Below are 15473 nucleotides of genomic sequence, written 5' to 3' on the forward strand. Positions count from 1 at the left end.
CCCCCCCCCAATGTAGCTGGGTGACATTCTATGTTATATTTCTAGGGTGACCCCATTTGTGGAAAATTCTAGAGTGGGGACCGTTCTCTCTTAAGCTCTGTAATCATTCCTATTGCAATTTCCAAAATCCTCTTGTCATGGTTTCTTCTCTGTCTCACCACCACCAAGGCCTAGTGACTCCCGGGGAAACAATCCTTTTTATCTGCAAGCCGCTCCCATCTGCTGCTGACGGGTCGACATGTAATGAAGACATTTTGGAAGACTGTCCAGCCTCCACAAAAGAATGAATCTCTAATGGTGGGGCAGCATAAAGCATCAGATACTTGGAGTGGTTTCCAAAGGTGCTCACAAGTGATCCCAAACCCATAAAAGCATCTTATACTTGTATATAATTGTAGTTACATAATTCTAAATTCTTTTGCCAACTGCTAAGTTGTACCCTGGTGAATGAGCTTCAGACAAAGCAGGAAGCTATAGGAGGTTACTGAATAGGAGCAGAAAAAAAAGGCAAATTACAGTCCCAGTTGTATACCACACATAGCTGAAGTCCCCAAGGTACTGGGTCAGTTAAGACAGAAAGACCTCTGGGAAATTGGGACTGGCAGCAGTCTGGGTCTTCCCTTGAGGTCCTCTATACTACCAAGTTTCACTTCTTCAACATTTAGAGGTGTTTGGTCAAGCCAGATTTGTGGATCTTATTCAAGTCTTCAGTAGTAGTAGCATGAGCCCTGTGACTGATGTTCAAAGTACAGACACTGTTCCTAGCTCTTAAGGCAGGCAAAGGGAAGAGGGAGGAGGCAGTATTTAGGAAGCTTGACTACCTGGAGCTCAGGTATTGGGGTCTCAGAAGTATTACCTGTCTTCAAAGTTTATCTTTTTTCTAAAAAAAAAAAAAATTAAATACCAGAAAAATAATCTGCCTTGCTGTCAAGTCAGACTTGAAGAGATGGACCCTGTGGAATTGGACCATTGTCCATGTACACTGGAAGGGATATTAGAGACATGCATCTGGAGACTGGCGCTTCTGGGTATCCATCCTACAAGGCAGCCCCTTTCATCTTCCTACTCCACTTTACAACACCCACAACCACATTGTAATCAGAGGCTTTTCAGTGGGGCTCAGGCACATTGAAGCATGCCTACAAAGCCGGGACAGGGGTTGGGGATGAACTTGACACTAATGTGTAATGTACAACACTCCATAGCAACTGCAATAACCAGGAGGGCAAAGCCGGCAGGAGACCATGCTCATGCCTTCAGTCCTCTTGGATAGATGGGATAATTCTAATGCAGGTCCTATCCTAAGTTATAGTGGATCTTCACGGGAGACATTCAATTTCTCCATTAACAGCAAGAAATGAGGGCAAGCTTTCCCGGTAGATACTATAGCAACTGCTTCCTTAGGAGAGTTTCAAAAGCCAAAAAGCAAAGGAGGTGATGATGTGGCCAAGGGAAAAATGCTTTCAAGTTGATTCTGTCTGGAGCTAGGACAAGACAGCATGGCTCTGAAGCCGCCTTCTGTACTGTACATAAAAAATATTGGCCAGGGGCACGGTACAACTTGGAGCACAACCAGTTATGCACAGTGTCTGCTTGCCCTCACATCTGGACAGGTGAGGACAAAGTGAACGGCTGGGGCCAGTGATGAACTGCAGAAACCATCGGGGAACCACAGACTCAAGCTGGAAACACAGCTCCGCTTGGCTCTCCCAAACACAACAAACGGGAAGCAGAGGGCAGAATTTGAAGGTGAAGAATTATTTTAATTAAACAGTTAAAAGTTGTTATGGAGCCTGCTCTGTGGAGAGGCTTCCCCAAATGGGCCCCACATCTCCCCAAACCACTTTCTGACTGGCCTCTGCCTCCATCCAGCAGGGCTAGCCTTCTCCAGGATGCTAAGCCACTGGGTGTGTTAAAAAGCCTCTCTTGATGCCTCTCTCCGTCCAGTGCTGTACGTACCTATGGTCCTGGGCACTCAAGTCTGCCTCTATGCTTCGTTCAATAAGAAAAGCTATTGAGGTGTATTTACTGCAAACCACAACTTCCATCTTGGGAGAGACATTTTTTTCCAATCTTACTTCTAGGTGCTCCAAAGTAAATTTAATGGACAGTAAACATCTAACAAATGGTACAATTCTAGACAGGCAGTTGTAACACTTTTTCCCCCCAAAGTATCTTTTATTATTATTTTAATTATATGTACTCGTGTGTGCAGGAATCCTCTGGATCTGGACTTGCAGTTGTATGAGCCACCTGATGTGGGGACTGGGAACTGATCGCAGGTCCCCTGCAAGAACAGTATGTGTTCCTAAACACTGAGCTGTCTCTCCAGTCCTTTCCACACCAGGTGCAAAAAAATCCTCAGTGCTAAGCGAGAGATAAATCCTTTCTACAGTTTTCATTCATACAGTGCGGCTGCAAGACTGATGGAGACTAAGACCTTTTACAAACACTGCTACAGTCTAGTCACTGATCTTGAACAGAACTCAGTTCACACCTCCTCAGCCATCATCCCGCTGCTGAGTACAGAAGGCTGCCTTGCTTTTGCTGTCTGTAAAGCACAACTGTGTATGTACAACTAGCAGAGTGACCTCTTGACTCCTCTTGATTCCCATTGTTTTGCTCTTTAATAATGACCTTTAGTGATTTTGTGTGTGCAAGCCAAGGAATGGTAGGCTCTAAGCCCCTGTTACTGGACGTAGCTTTTCAGTCACACATTTGGCGATCATTTTGATGGATATATGTCTTCCCCAGTCCCGCTGATTTTATGGTTCCGTCGCCCTTTTTCATGGACACTGTGGAAGGTCTGTTGACACTCTTCAGCTTGTTTCTTCTTGCAAGCCCTTCCTGCCTCAATCCCCGACGACCCTGTCTCTCACCTTGTCTTGGCACCATGATGTGTTCAGACATGGTTATTTCCTACTTGGATACTTGGTCGTGCAATTTATGCTCGGATATTTATGCTTGGATTTCATTTCTGCTGTGCCTGCTTTTACTTCTTTGCTCCACCCTACTCTCTAAAGCTCCTTACAGAGAAATGGTGAACTGGCCAGATATACTTCCCATCTCAACTCTGAACTTTCCAGCCCTATATGTCCTCATCTTCTCAGGTGACATAGTCAAAGAGACTATGTTTCCACAGAGTCTCTCTTCACTTCTATTTGCTCTGCTATCTGGACAGATCTGTTGGTTCTCAGTGTTGAGCTGTTTGGTTCCCAAGGCCTCTCTGTGCATCTGCCAGCCACGTTTCTCTCAAAGCTCCATTCTGCTTACACTATCACCTTTTCCTTTGCTGCAAACTCTGGTTAATCAGTACATCCTCATACATAACGTTTGTGTGCATAAAAGGTTCTGTGCGCCTCGCAACCAGGAGAAAGGTGCTGTGTGTACTGTGAGCAAGTTTTGCTTCCTTCGGTCCAATATAAGGCAAGGTGCCTGTCACTGGTAGAGTGAGGAGGCAGCAGGGGTGTCTGGTTTTGGCTTATGTAGACTGAAGAGCTCCACTTGGATCCTGAGACCCAAGGTCTGAGAAATCCAGGTCCAGGGCAGTCATGGGACAATCACTATCTGTCTTGACAGCCACAGCCACTCACTCCATCCTGTGCTCTGTCACAAGCCCGACACACATTCTTCACGTGTGTCAATGGTCTGAAAGCAATACTTCCTTCAGAAACTGACTCCATGGACTTTCCATGTTTCAGAGATTTCTCCCAGTTTTACTGCATCAATGGCAGTTCCTGTTTTCTCTCCCCTGTTCATAGTTTTAAAACATACACTGCTCTTCCTTGGGGGAATTTGAATGGAAAGGTGAGGCTGTCACTTTTGTTTAATCCCTCCTCTAGGGTGAAAATACTAGATATGTTCTCAATAAATAGTTGTTGGATGGATAAATGGATTTAATGCTTCCTTGCTATTTAAAAGTTGTTCAACTTTGAAAAAGAATTGTTGCTTCATTAACTTACAGAACTGGTTTTTTGCCTCTCTTGCCACTCAGATTAAGTGCAGAACTTAGTAGGATCCTAAGAGCCCAGGTAGACAGAAGGTTTTTTGTTTGCATGAATCTCTAGAAATTGCTCCAAGGATTTCTGGATTCCCCATGGATAAACCTGGCAAAGACCCTAAGGGCACTAAACAGGTGCCCTGTGTGTTGGCTCCCAACTGCAAAGCCAACTTTTAACTTTCCTAACGTATTAGGGGAGTTTTGGTTCCAGGGGTGAGATGGGTCTTTGGTAGCACAAGAAGTAGATGAAACCAGTCTCTAGCCTTGTTTTGAGGTACACGTCGAAGGTCATGTCTCACTTTGTAGCATCTGAGCAAATGTCAAATGTAGGGCTTCTTTTTTTCTGTCATTCACCTTCCCTGACCAGGCAGCGGTCAGAACCAGCTAATGTGCTGTGGCATCTCACAGAAGGGGGGGGGGGCAAGCCAAGGACCAAGATGTCCCAAAAGACAGATACACATGCACACACTGAAGGAAATTGCTCAACAAAAAGTGGACATATAACGACTTTTTTGCAGAGGAGAATATGAGGGGCACGCTACTTAATTTGTAGGGAAGTTGTATAAGCATTTCCCTGAATTCCCAGAATCCAGAGGACGAACCTTAGCTATGGACTGGCAACATGGTGGCATAGTATCACTTTGTAGCTCCATGAAGATATCTATGAACATCTTGCAGTGATGCTATCTGATTCCATTGGAGAGTATAGTCTACCCTTGTCTTGAAAATGTGAGTCACTCCTCTCTCAACTCATCCGGGCCCTGTCTTAGTTAGATCCCGTTAGTTTTGTTTCTGTAAATCCTTCCCTAGGGGCTGCCTTCTCAGCACACGAGGGTTCTCTCCTTGCCCTACTTGGCCCATCAATATAGATGCTACCACAGTCACTTTGACACAAAAGTGTTGGGGAACCTTAGTCTAAAGTTGTGTCCTTCAGCTCTGATTATGGAAAACATGGACAGTGGGGATGAACTAGACAGCATACACAGGAAGGGAAGATTGGCTATGCTTATCCACGAAGCATTCATCATGACCAAACCAAAGCTCCTTCACCTGGCATTGGATACAAACTTTAAGTTTGCTCTTTAATCAAAAGCAGATTTCTCATAGTTGCGCCTCCGTCGCCATTTCTTAATGGGGATAGTCCGTTGGGAGGTAGCCACGGTGAGAGCCGTGTACAATGAGAATACAGTGGCTGTGCTTCTCAGACTCACAGAACCAACAATTAAAAAAAGTTCAGGAACATTCAAAGAGGGGTTGAATTAGGACCACATTATCTAAAGCAGCTAAGACTGTCCTGAGAACTCTGTTTTCTAAGTCAGAGTAGGGCGATCTTTTTTTGAAGCTCCCATCCTACGTCTTTGTATAAAATGTTTCTGGACTTTCTTATATGACAATCAGACAACTAGAAGACAATAATATCCACTGCAGAAAAAAATCAAGATGCAAGTGGAGATGAATGCCTAGCCAGCCAATCCCTTCCTGTGTTGCACAAGCTCCTGGTCACGGCCTCAGTTATAATCTCCAGAGAGCAGAACCACACCTTCGTTTTATCCATCTCAATACTCAAAGCAGCATGATGCACATAGTAGGTGCTTTAATTTACCAGTTGAATGAATGAATGAATGAATGAATGAACACATATCAGTAACTTAGGCCTTCCTCTCCTTACTCTAAAACACTTTTGGACTAGGAAGCCTTGTCAATAAATCAGTTTTAAGAGTATTGATTTGAGGACCCCATAGCCGCCACCACCCCTCTCACACCACATTGCCACCCCGGGTTCCCCAGGTGGGGTTCTTGAGGACCAGCTCCTCCAGAGGCAGAGCCTTTTCCTTCCATCTCCCTTCAGATAGACAGACTCTCAGTCCAGTTCCCATCAGCTCACAGTATGGCTGCATGCTTAGATGCTTACGTTCAGAACCACAGCCGTAGCTGCAGATGCTTTACAGGTAGGAAAGAGAAGCTACCCAAGGAGTTGCTGTCAAATTTAATGTTCTGTCTTAATGGAGTATGGGAGTACGCTTAACAAAATGTTTGTTTTTTTTTTTTTTTGGCAAGGACTTGTCTGTTCTGCCTTATCTTGCGACTTCTCTAAAAAACACTAAGACAAACTCTTACTTTAAGAGATTATGAGAGAAAGATAGGGAATGTGTATGCCAACAAGATAGGAACAAGGTCCAGAGGCCAAGAGAGTAAAAGCCGTGGCATGGACCTGCTAGCAGGCACTTCCCTGGTTCAGTGTTTATTGGCCTCCTGAATGGAAGAAAACAGACTTTTTGAAGGAAATGGTCTACTTAGGACTGGCTGGCTCAGACACCATGGCCCAGCAAGGCCATGAGTCAGCCAGGCACCCTTCAGAGAAGAGAACTTGTGTTCTTTCTTAAGGACCTCCAGAGAAAAGGACTTCCCCACGCCCAGACACACGACTGCCCCAGCAAGAAGATCTGGTGTCTCTAAGGTGGCACGATCCCTTAGAGCTGAGATCCCTTCAAATACTCTTAACACTCGGCCTCAGAGGGACTGGAGAATGTTTGGGTCTTTGTCCTGGACATTCAGAGTGTTGGGAAGGCAGAGAAAGTGAATTTGGATTAAAGCTGCTCTTAGGAACAGCTACCCAAAGGAGGGGCTTCCCTCCAGATCATGATTATTTTAAAGCATCTAGACTTGTCTCTCTTCTTTATTTATGACAGGTAATAAAACTCTTTCATGGAGAAAGGTGTCTAAAAAGAGAACTCGAGGCACAAAATTCCTGACTCTTCAGCCCCTCTTCCCCCACATCCGTTTTTGGCAACAGTAAGATTTGGTTGGAAGAGAATGAGAGGATACTGGGCTGAAACCCGACCTACCTGCCCTAAGAATCAGCTGCCCTAGCTGCTCATTTCCAGGGCAGGGGGTAGCTTGGCTTTCCCACTGTGGCCAGAGGCTATCTCACCACTGGGTCCTTGCAAGACAGTAGACATAAAGGAAGACAATATAGATCAAGACTTGCCATCTATCTGTCCCTCACTTCTGCTAGAGACCCAAGCAGCAAACACCAGTCATGTCTAGCAACATGGAAATGATATAATGGCCCCCATAGGGTGGGGTCTGGCTAGGAGGCTTAGCCAGATGGCAAAGCTGAAGAGATTCCCAAGGGGGCTAGGCTTAGCAGTGGCTAGCATGACAGAGACTCTCAAACCTTTTAAAACAAAATCAAAGTCCGGGATGGAGGCTTAATAACCTCTGTGACAAATTGTCCATGGGAGAACACAGAGGCAAATCAAGGATCCGCCACACCTCCAGAGAACCCCAGGCAGCCAGCATGTGAAGCCTCCCTCCGCTCTCCAACGCTGCTCAGTCTCTCCTCAACCCTCAAATGTCTATGCTTCTTCTTCCCTGCACCCATGAGCACCACCTTCCTCCAACCCTCTCTTGGGACATCTAAGGCCAACCCAGGATCCCTCTGGAGCCACTGGATCCAATCAGGACAAAGGTTAGATAGAACTCGGTGTCACCAATCAGGAGTTTCCTCCTTCCTGGGACTAACCAAGCAGCCAGTGATGGGTGATCTGAGTTTCCCACTGCTAGTTCTCCAGGTCACCACGCTGCTGCAGTGGGCCTGGCCCTGGGGGGACTTGCCCTTCTAAAATTGAGCTGATATGGCAGTTCCTTCACCTAAAGTTGAGCTGACCATTCTTTGCCGCCAAGAGGAGTAGAGAAGTGAGTAAGAAACAATTGAGTAGAAGTTTGAACGCCTCCTAGAAACATTGCCAGGTTGGAACTGCTTCGTTTTCATGTGTCTATGATAGCCTAGCATGTCCAAGGGCAATGCCAGGTGTCCTAGGGATATAGAGATAAATAAGACATGATCCCTGTCCTAGAGAGCCTTTGCCCATGGAATAACACTTGACTGAAAGGTAATTGCCAGATAGGGAAGTGAAGGTCTTGGGAGGCCATCTAGGAATAGCATCTCAGAGAGACTTCCGTCATATAACTCCTGAAAACCACCTTAAGTAGTGAGGACAGTTAAGAAGAGGAAGCTGCTGGACTAAGCATGGGCTTGGGGTAGATGGGGAATGGGCATGGGGCCTGCATATAGATGGAGACAGGGAAATGTCCACTCCTAGGAAGGACCAACTCCCTCAGGGTAGAAGCAGCAGAGGGGCAGACATTGGGTGCAAAGCTACCAGGAAGAGTGGGCAGGAGAGTGGAATAGAAAGAGTGGGCCCCACTCACTGTGCACTTACAAGTGAGGCAGATGCCAACAGAGTATACAGAAAGATAAACACCTACGTGACTTCATTCTCTTCTCTGGGTGCTCGGGGAGGCAGGCATCCTAACCTTACCCAGAGATTCACAAAGCTTCAGCAGCTCCTTCGAAGACACACAGCACAAATGTGGCTAGGCTAAGAAATGGGGTCTCTTTGAAGCCCATTCTCAGGAGCACTGTGTGGTGGGGAAGGCCCTTGGACACCCCCATGGAGGAGTTTACACTTCATCCCGACGCCTGGGAGCCCCAGTGGGTTTTAAATAGAAGGGAAGCGCCATAATATCTGTATTCTTAGTGACACTGCCCACTGTGCTGTGGGTAAACTGAGGGCCCAAAGAGTTAGGAGGTGGCTGTTGTAAAGAGGCTGTGAGCTGGAAGCTAGGCAATGCAGACGGGCATACAAGAAGAGCCCTTGTGAGCAGTCCGAAGGGGAAACCAGTGGGACAAGTGACCACATAAGAGGAGTCACCAAAACGAGAAGGAGCTGTGAACGTGGCCAGCTGGGCTGAGCACTGGTCAGGGTCCCCATAAAATGTGGACCTCGAGCAGCTGGAGACAGTATTTACCAAGACCACGGGTAATAAAGGAAAAAAAGACAGAGGTGTGGAGTTACTCCAGGCAGGAAAAACAACTGTGATTCATGTCACAAGCACTGCAGACTGAAGCTGTCGGAAGCTTCCACAAGATGTCCGCAAGCTTCCAGTCTTCCAGTGAGGCAGGGAAGAAAGGACAACGGGGAGACGGGGGAAACCACCAGCTAGGAAATCACAGGCAAGGGCGGAGGTGGCGCTGTCACGCCGGAAGGCAAGGCAGAATTGCATTGTGCGACCAGCCCTCCATGAGCCTTTCCCAGCTTTTGAGACCTGAAAACTAGAGTCCACCGGACCTGTGATGCAAAAGTCAGTCTTGGTGCAATCCAAAGGGTCGACAGAGAGTACGTGAGTCATCACGGCTGAGAAGGGGCGGGGGATCCCCCAGAGACACCGACTGCAAACAGTACTTGTAAGTACTTGACTTTTATAAAAGGAAGTGGTGACAGGCCAGTGTCACAGAGATTAGAATGGTGAGTCGGAGCCTGGAGAAGAACGGGTAGTGAGGGGGACATTAAAGGGGGTCGGGGTGGGGGTGAGGTAAATGATGTAAGCTCCCTAAGGAAGGGCTAGCTTTAGTCAAAAGAAAGAGAACTTTCTAGCAAATTTTGGAAGGAGATGCTACCGGGAGGCATGGACAGGAAGGGGCCCAGCAATTAGAAAACTCTTCCTCATACAACTAAAGTGACTTTGGTAAATCCTTTGGGATAAGGGGGTGACATTTGTTTGAATCACAGGAGCAAGCTGGCTGAAAGTAGGCTGAGAAACCCAACGAGAGGGTCCACTAGCTAACTCGGGGGACAGATGCAGAGCTGCCTGACGGGGGATGAAGGCTTCGGCCAACTCCAGGATAAGCCACGGTCACAGGGTCTACACTGGCCACAGTCACTCACACTGTGTGATCTTTGGCAGCTCTCAGTCACCCCAACAGGAAGCAGAGGGTATCTGGCGACACAGGGCCGGGACCTCATGTCTGATAGCACATGGATGGGGACAGGGGGCTACCTCAGACACAGAGAAGTCTAGATCATCTAGGCCTCACTGGTTCCGTGCCGCTAACCCAGAGACCAACCTCTCCCTCCTTGCCCACGGCTGGCATTGTCATAGATGTTGGTCTGTCATGGGTGCATTCTCTACCCCATCCCCACACTGTTCTTCCTCCCCCTTCCTTCCACCTCAGTCATGCACCTGGTTATATACTTGTTGCTTCTGTTTGGGCCTCTACAAGTCCCTGAGTAGTGAAGATCAGATGTGTGTCTAGGTGACAGGCCTCCCCTCAGCTCCCCCCTCCTTCCTCAAACTGTTCATGAACTGAGCAAAGCAGGCTCCATGGGCCGAGGAAGCTGCTCTTTATCTCTATCCTCTTCTGCTAGCCTATCATTACAGTGCTGTATAACAGCCCCATGCTAGGGGTCGGAGAGAATGCCACTTGGACTTCCCAAAGATCTTTGGCATGGACAAAGTTGAGGAAAGGGAGGCTCAGAGAAGTTAAATAGCCGGTCCCCTGTGTCACACAGCTTGTCAGTGGCTGCCCTGGGATTCAAATCCAGGCCTGACTTCTACAAAGGCAAGCGCTCGTCAGCCTCGTTGCCCACACCTGCGTCCCCAGGCAGAGCTTATGACAAACTCCTGCCGCCATTCATTTGTCCATCCACATAGCTGTTGATTCTTTGGTCAAGGCTGGGCATTTCCAAGGCTGGCTGCAAACACTATCTTAAGACTCAGAATGGTCAACTCTCTGAAGTAGAACCCATTTCTTAGGGTTATCTATATACACTACCTTCCACAGCCAGAAAGGACTCCACAGACCCTTCCAATCACCCTTTGTTCTTGCTTACAGACTATGAGAGTGTGTAAGAGAGAGAGAAAGAGAGAGAGCTTATAGGAACTGCACACTATGGTGCTATTGTCCCCCATGCTCACTGTGGAAGCTTTAAGTTTTCCCAACAGTTTTTCTCAAAAAAACAAAAAACAAAAAACAAAAAACCCTCCATAATTGTTATTGCTGGGACAAAACTTCAGGCCTGGGGAAGAGTCTGTCAGTCTCCCACTTGCTTAGCATCCCTGCTCACAACCCCCTCCACAATCCTACCCTCACCTCCACCCTCACCCCTCCTCTGCCCTCCCTCTACCCAGACTTCAGCTTGAAGGGTCCTATCCACCTAAACTGGGAGGGGCCCTGAGCCCCTGCTCTCTACCCTCCAGGCTTGTTAGACAAACTGGAGAAATGAGTTCCAGGAGGGAGTCTGAGCATCAAAGTGGCTACTGAATCAGTATGGCCAAGAGGCTCTGTTTCCAGAGTAAGGGAGACCTGGGGAGCACCAGAAATCACAAAATGGAGAAAGATGGCTGAGAAGTGCTCAGAAGCAGGAGAGGCTCTTCCGCCATTTGATAACAAAATATCGTGGGGTGTTTTTTGTTTGTTTGTTTGTTCCTTTTCCTGGCCATCCTCTCCAGATCCAAACGCTGCTTCTCTGAAATCTCTGCAACCACACTGGCCACACCCGGTCCTTGGGAAGATGAGCTAAAGAGGGGTGTTCTTCTGGCCACACGAGCTGACCTGCTCCTGCTTTGCAAGGACCACTTAGCTCTACATCGTGAATCTGCCTGTCCCAAGAGTCCAAAATCTTGCTGTTGCTGGGCTAAATGCCACGTATTCTCCCCAGCCAGGCTGTGCATGCACTAGGGTCATAGTTAATGTCGACATCAGGCTCAAGAGCTTCTGCCAGTACATTAATGTATCCTATCTGCCCAGGACAACTGTTAGAACCAATCGGGGGGATCCAATCACTGTCCCTCCACTGGCCTCGGCGGTCATTAAAAATGAAAACATCCAAGAACCTCCCCCCAGAAGGAGCCACATGAACCATGAGAGGACTACCTTTGCTTACTGCGACTTCAGTTCCCACAGCAGCTATTAATTCAAGCAGTAAAGATAGTTTGAATTTGGTTCTGGTCCTGCCAGACAGCAGCATATAGGACACAGCCTCTGCTGGAGGGGGAGCAACAAATCAGTTTCAACTCCATGAGCCAGGGGTGGCTGATCCCAGTCAGTCATGTCCCTCTGCTGCCCTTAGGTCCTGGGATAGAACCCTCTGCTCCAATACTTCCTGATGTTCTCATATCAATGTGACAAAGTCAATATGACACTGAGGACAACATTACTAGTGAGGAGCCACCTGACTCTCTAAAGCAGACCCAGACAGATTCTTAAAACACTTTTGTTGCCTCGAGTTTCTGATTTGAGTTGTTGGCCCCTGGGATGTAGCACAGGGGCAGATCACCCTTTTGCTCCTCATAGTGGCCTGTGTTGAAATCAGATGGTAAGGGTGGCTAAGGGTCAAATCAGAAAATCAACTCTCTCCCTGCAACAAAGGCTACCAAGGGTGGACCCTACACTCCAACTATGCAAACTCTACTGGAATCACTTCTGGGTTTTAAGACAAAGCGTTAGCTGCAGTCAAGAGCCGGATGTCAAAGGTGAACGACTCACAAGGCTACTTTTTCTCCTTTGGCTGGGGTTGGGAGCTGGGAGTGAGAGTGACATTCATTGTTTTTTGTTTGTTTTGTTTTGTTTGTTTTTGTTTTTGTTTTTGTTTTACAAAAGCAAACAGGCTTAGGGAGATTTTATGGCCTTCAGTAATGTGCAGATCTGGTCAGGGGCAGGGACAAGAGCATGCATCTTGTTGTGTGGCCATCCTCCCGCAGGGGCAAACATGCATCTTGTTGTATGGTCTCCCTTCTCATCACTGAAAGAAAGAACTGGGAGTCCATCAAACCTGCCATGCCAGACCAGCACCCTAAGCCCACAGACAGCATAAGGCAACATTAAAGGCCATCCAGCCTTAGCCCTCTGTTTACAGATAAGAGGACTCAGGCCCCAAGAAGAAAAGTGACTTGTTCAAGGTCACACAGCAAATTAGTGGCAATGCCCAGGCTTCAAGCCACATTGGCAGAGTGCGGTGTATGCCAGCAGCCAACCTTCCCCTCCAGCAGATACACCTAGACTTTGTGCCTGGATCATATTATGGTCTCCTGTTTCTCTGTCACTCCTTTTGGGGGAAGGAACAGGTCTGTACTGGAGTAGCTAGGGCTTCCTTTTCAACCAGGTGAAACCCCCCTCTCCCGGTCTCTCCCGACATTTTAGGTAAAGGCATTTATAGTTCTTAAGTGTCCAAATCTGTCTCTGCCCCAGAGATAAACCACAGAAGAATCCAGACCTTCCTCTTTCATGTTTGCAGCTGTCCTTGCTGCACAGAGGGAAGGTAGGTAGGAAATAGCCGATGCCCTTATAATTCAAGACGACAAGGTAGACTGCTCTTTCCCCATTGGACAGCCTCAAGTCATCCTTAAGTCTACCAGTGGTGTTATCGTTTAAAGTCCCCTCACAGAAACGAAAGTTCAGATTTCAGGATCTGATGTCACACCTGACACTGATGCCACTCCCCTCTAGAAAACTAAATGTCCTTACTATGCCTCCTGAACCAACTTGTGTCCTGTAGTCTGTCACTCACTGATTCCATGTTAAGCTTGCCTGTCTGTCTACCAGAAATCCTAGAATAAAGCTCTGCAATCCCTCCTGACACCGCCCCATCCCCAAAACCTTTTATCTCCCTCTTGACAAATCACTGTCTACCCAGATTCCATTACAGTGTTTGGGTTTGTTTTTATTGCTGTTGTTGGTTGCTTGGTTTTTGTTTTGTTTTGTTTTTTCTTGGCTTTTTGCTTGCTTGTTTTTTTCTTTTCTCCTTAAATGCAAAGAAAGCCTCTTGGATTATTTTCACCATCCCCACCTAGCAGGGAGCTCAGAGCAGAGAGTAGCCCCAAATAAATAGTAAATAAGGGAATGAGTATGTACGGTGGAAAAAATACATTCTCCCTCTACCATTCAAGGCCTGGGAAGAATCAACTACTACAGAAGAGAAAATAGGTGTGGGAACCTAAAAAACAAAACAAAACAAAACAAAACAAAAAACCAAAAAAAAAAAAAAAACTCAGATGAGAGAGCAGATCAAAGAAAAGGAAGGCACCTCTCCTGCTTGGTGCCTCCCTTAGTCTTTCTTAAACACCAAAAAGTGAAACCCCTGTCCCATGGGTTGGAGAGGAGAAATGGTGCAGCTTCGGTACACTTTGTAGCCATCATCTGTGTGGTTCAGGAAACAAAAGCCATTCCTTGGTCAGGGAGATTCTTCCCCCTTTACGGCTTAAAGAGGTGAACTGTGGTCCACCCCTTCCTTCTGCTATGACCTCCGTTTTGTTTTGTGCTCCTAAACCAAAGTCACTCACTGTTCACAGTGCCCCCCCAGGCATGAAGGGATCCACCCCACGTCTTCATTTGGCTCAACAGCCAAGATCAACAGTGCAACAGATGGGGCCTCCCTCTGCTCCATCCCATGTCTTCTGCAAATGAAGCAGTAGGTAGTGGGTCTCATCAAGGAGAACCCATCATCTTGGTAAGAAGAATTCTCTCCTCTAGGAAAGGCTGTGCACCAGCCACACCGGGCTCTTGTGTAAAGAACATCAAGACTGGGGGGGGGGAGGGGTCCTCTTCATAATTGACATCTCTTCTCCTGGCTCGTCTCCTCCTTGGCCATTAAAGAATCTTCAGAACACAGCTCTCCTACAGTACAGGCTTAGCTGAGCCAAGAGGAAAAGTTAAAACCAGGGCTTTCCCTCTACGTTGCTTTGAAGCCCTCACTAGGATTTCATGGAAGTCCAACTTCTTTAGGTTATGGAGAAAAAGCAACTATAACCTTCCTTGATATTTTAATCTACCTCCTAATCTCCAGCCTAGAGAGAAAGCTTCATAAGAAGAAGATAAGGACACCCATGTACTAGAGTGTGTGTGTCCTCACCCACAGCCCACAGCAAATGAATGACTCAGGAGACAATCTCAGGACATCTTCTTTGTCTGTCATCATGAAGTCTACCTTTCAAAACCAATCATTAACAATATTGTCTCCATCCTCCCAGATGGCTCTGTCTTAACAAAACCAAACCCTGATTCCAGAGCTTTTCTTCTGCTAATTTCACTCTTTCTAAACACATTTCCCCAGATGTGTGCCACTCACTGCCTTCCAAAGGGAACTGATTCCTATTGGCTTAAAGTAATGAATACTTTCATCTGCCTCCAGTGAGGCTACTAGATCTCTAGGGAGAAGAATACATATATTCATCTGACTTAAACTGGTTCCCACTTCTCTCAGCAGGAAAGTCAATAAAGCTGGTTGAAGCTGGAGGACAGATGACCCTGGCTAAGCATTTTTTTTAATCTCTTTGCTCTTTGTCCACTCTCATCAGCCTCTCCTATATGGCATCATTTGTATACTTGGTATGGGACAAATGGGTCCCTCACAGGAATAAATGAATAACTCCTTCTCTGTCTGATGCCTGCACCCCATACAATAAGACTGCCTACTCCAAGATAGTGGGGAGGCTACTTCAGAAGAAAGAGAAAGAGGAGTTGGTGTCTGCTGACACGGTGGGTTCTATCCAATGAGGTCAGAGGAGGGCTGTTGGCAGCTTCCGTTAAATTCTGTTGGGGCAGGCAAGTGACCACTGGCAGTTAGTTCTGTGGTGAAGCTAAGGATGCTGGGATAGAGTTAGTGAGAAGCTGGCCCTTACATCATGAGCC

This window comes from Mus caroli, chromosome 6 (assembly GCF_900094665.2).
Source record: "Mus caroli chromosome 6, CAROLI_EIJ_v1.1, whole genome shotgun sequence".
NCBI lineage: Eukaryota > Metazoa > Chordata > Mammalia > Rodentia > Muridae > Mus > Mus caroli.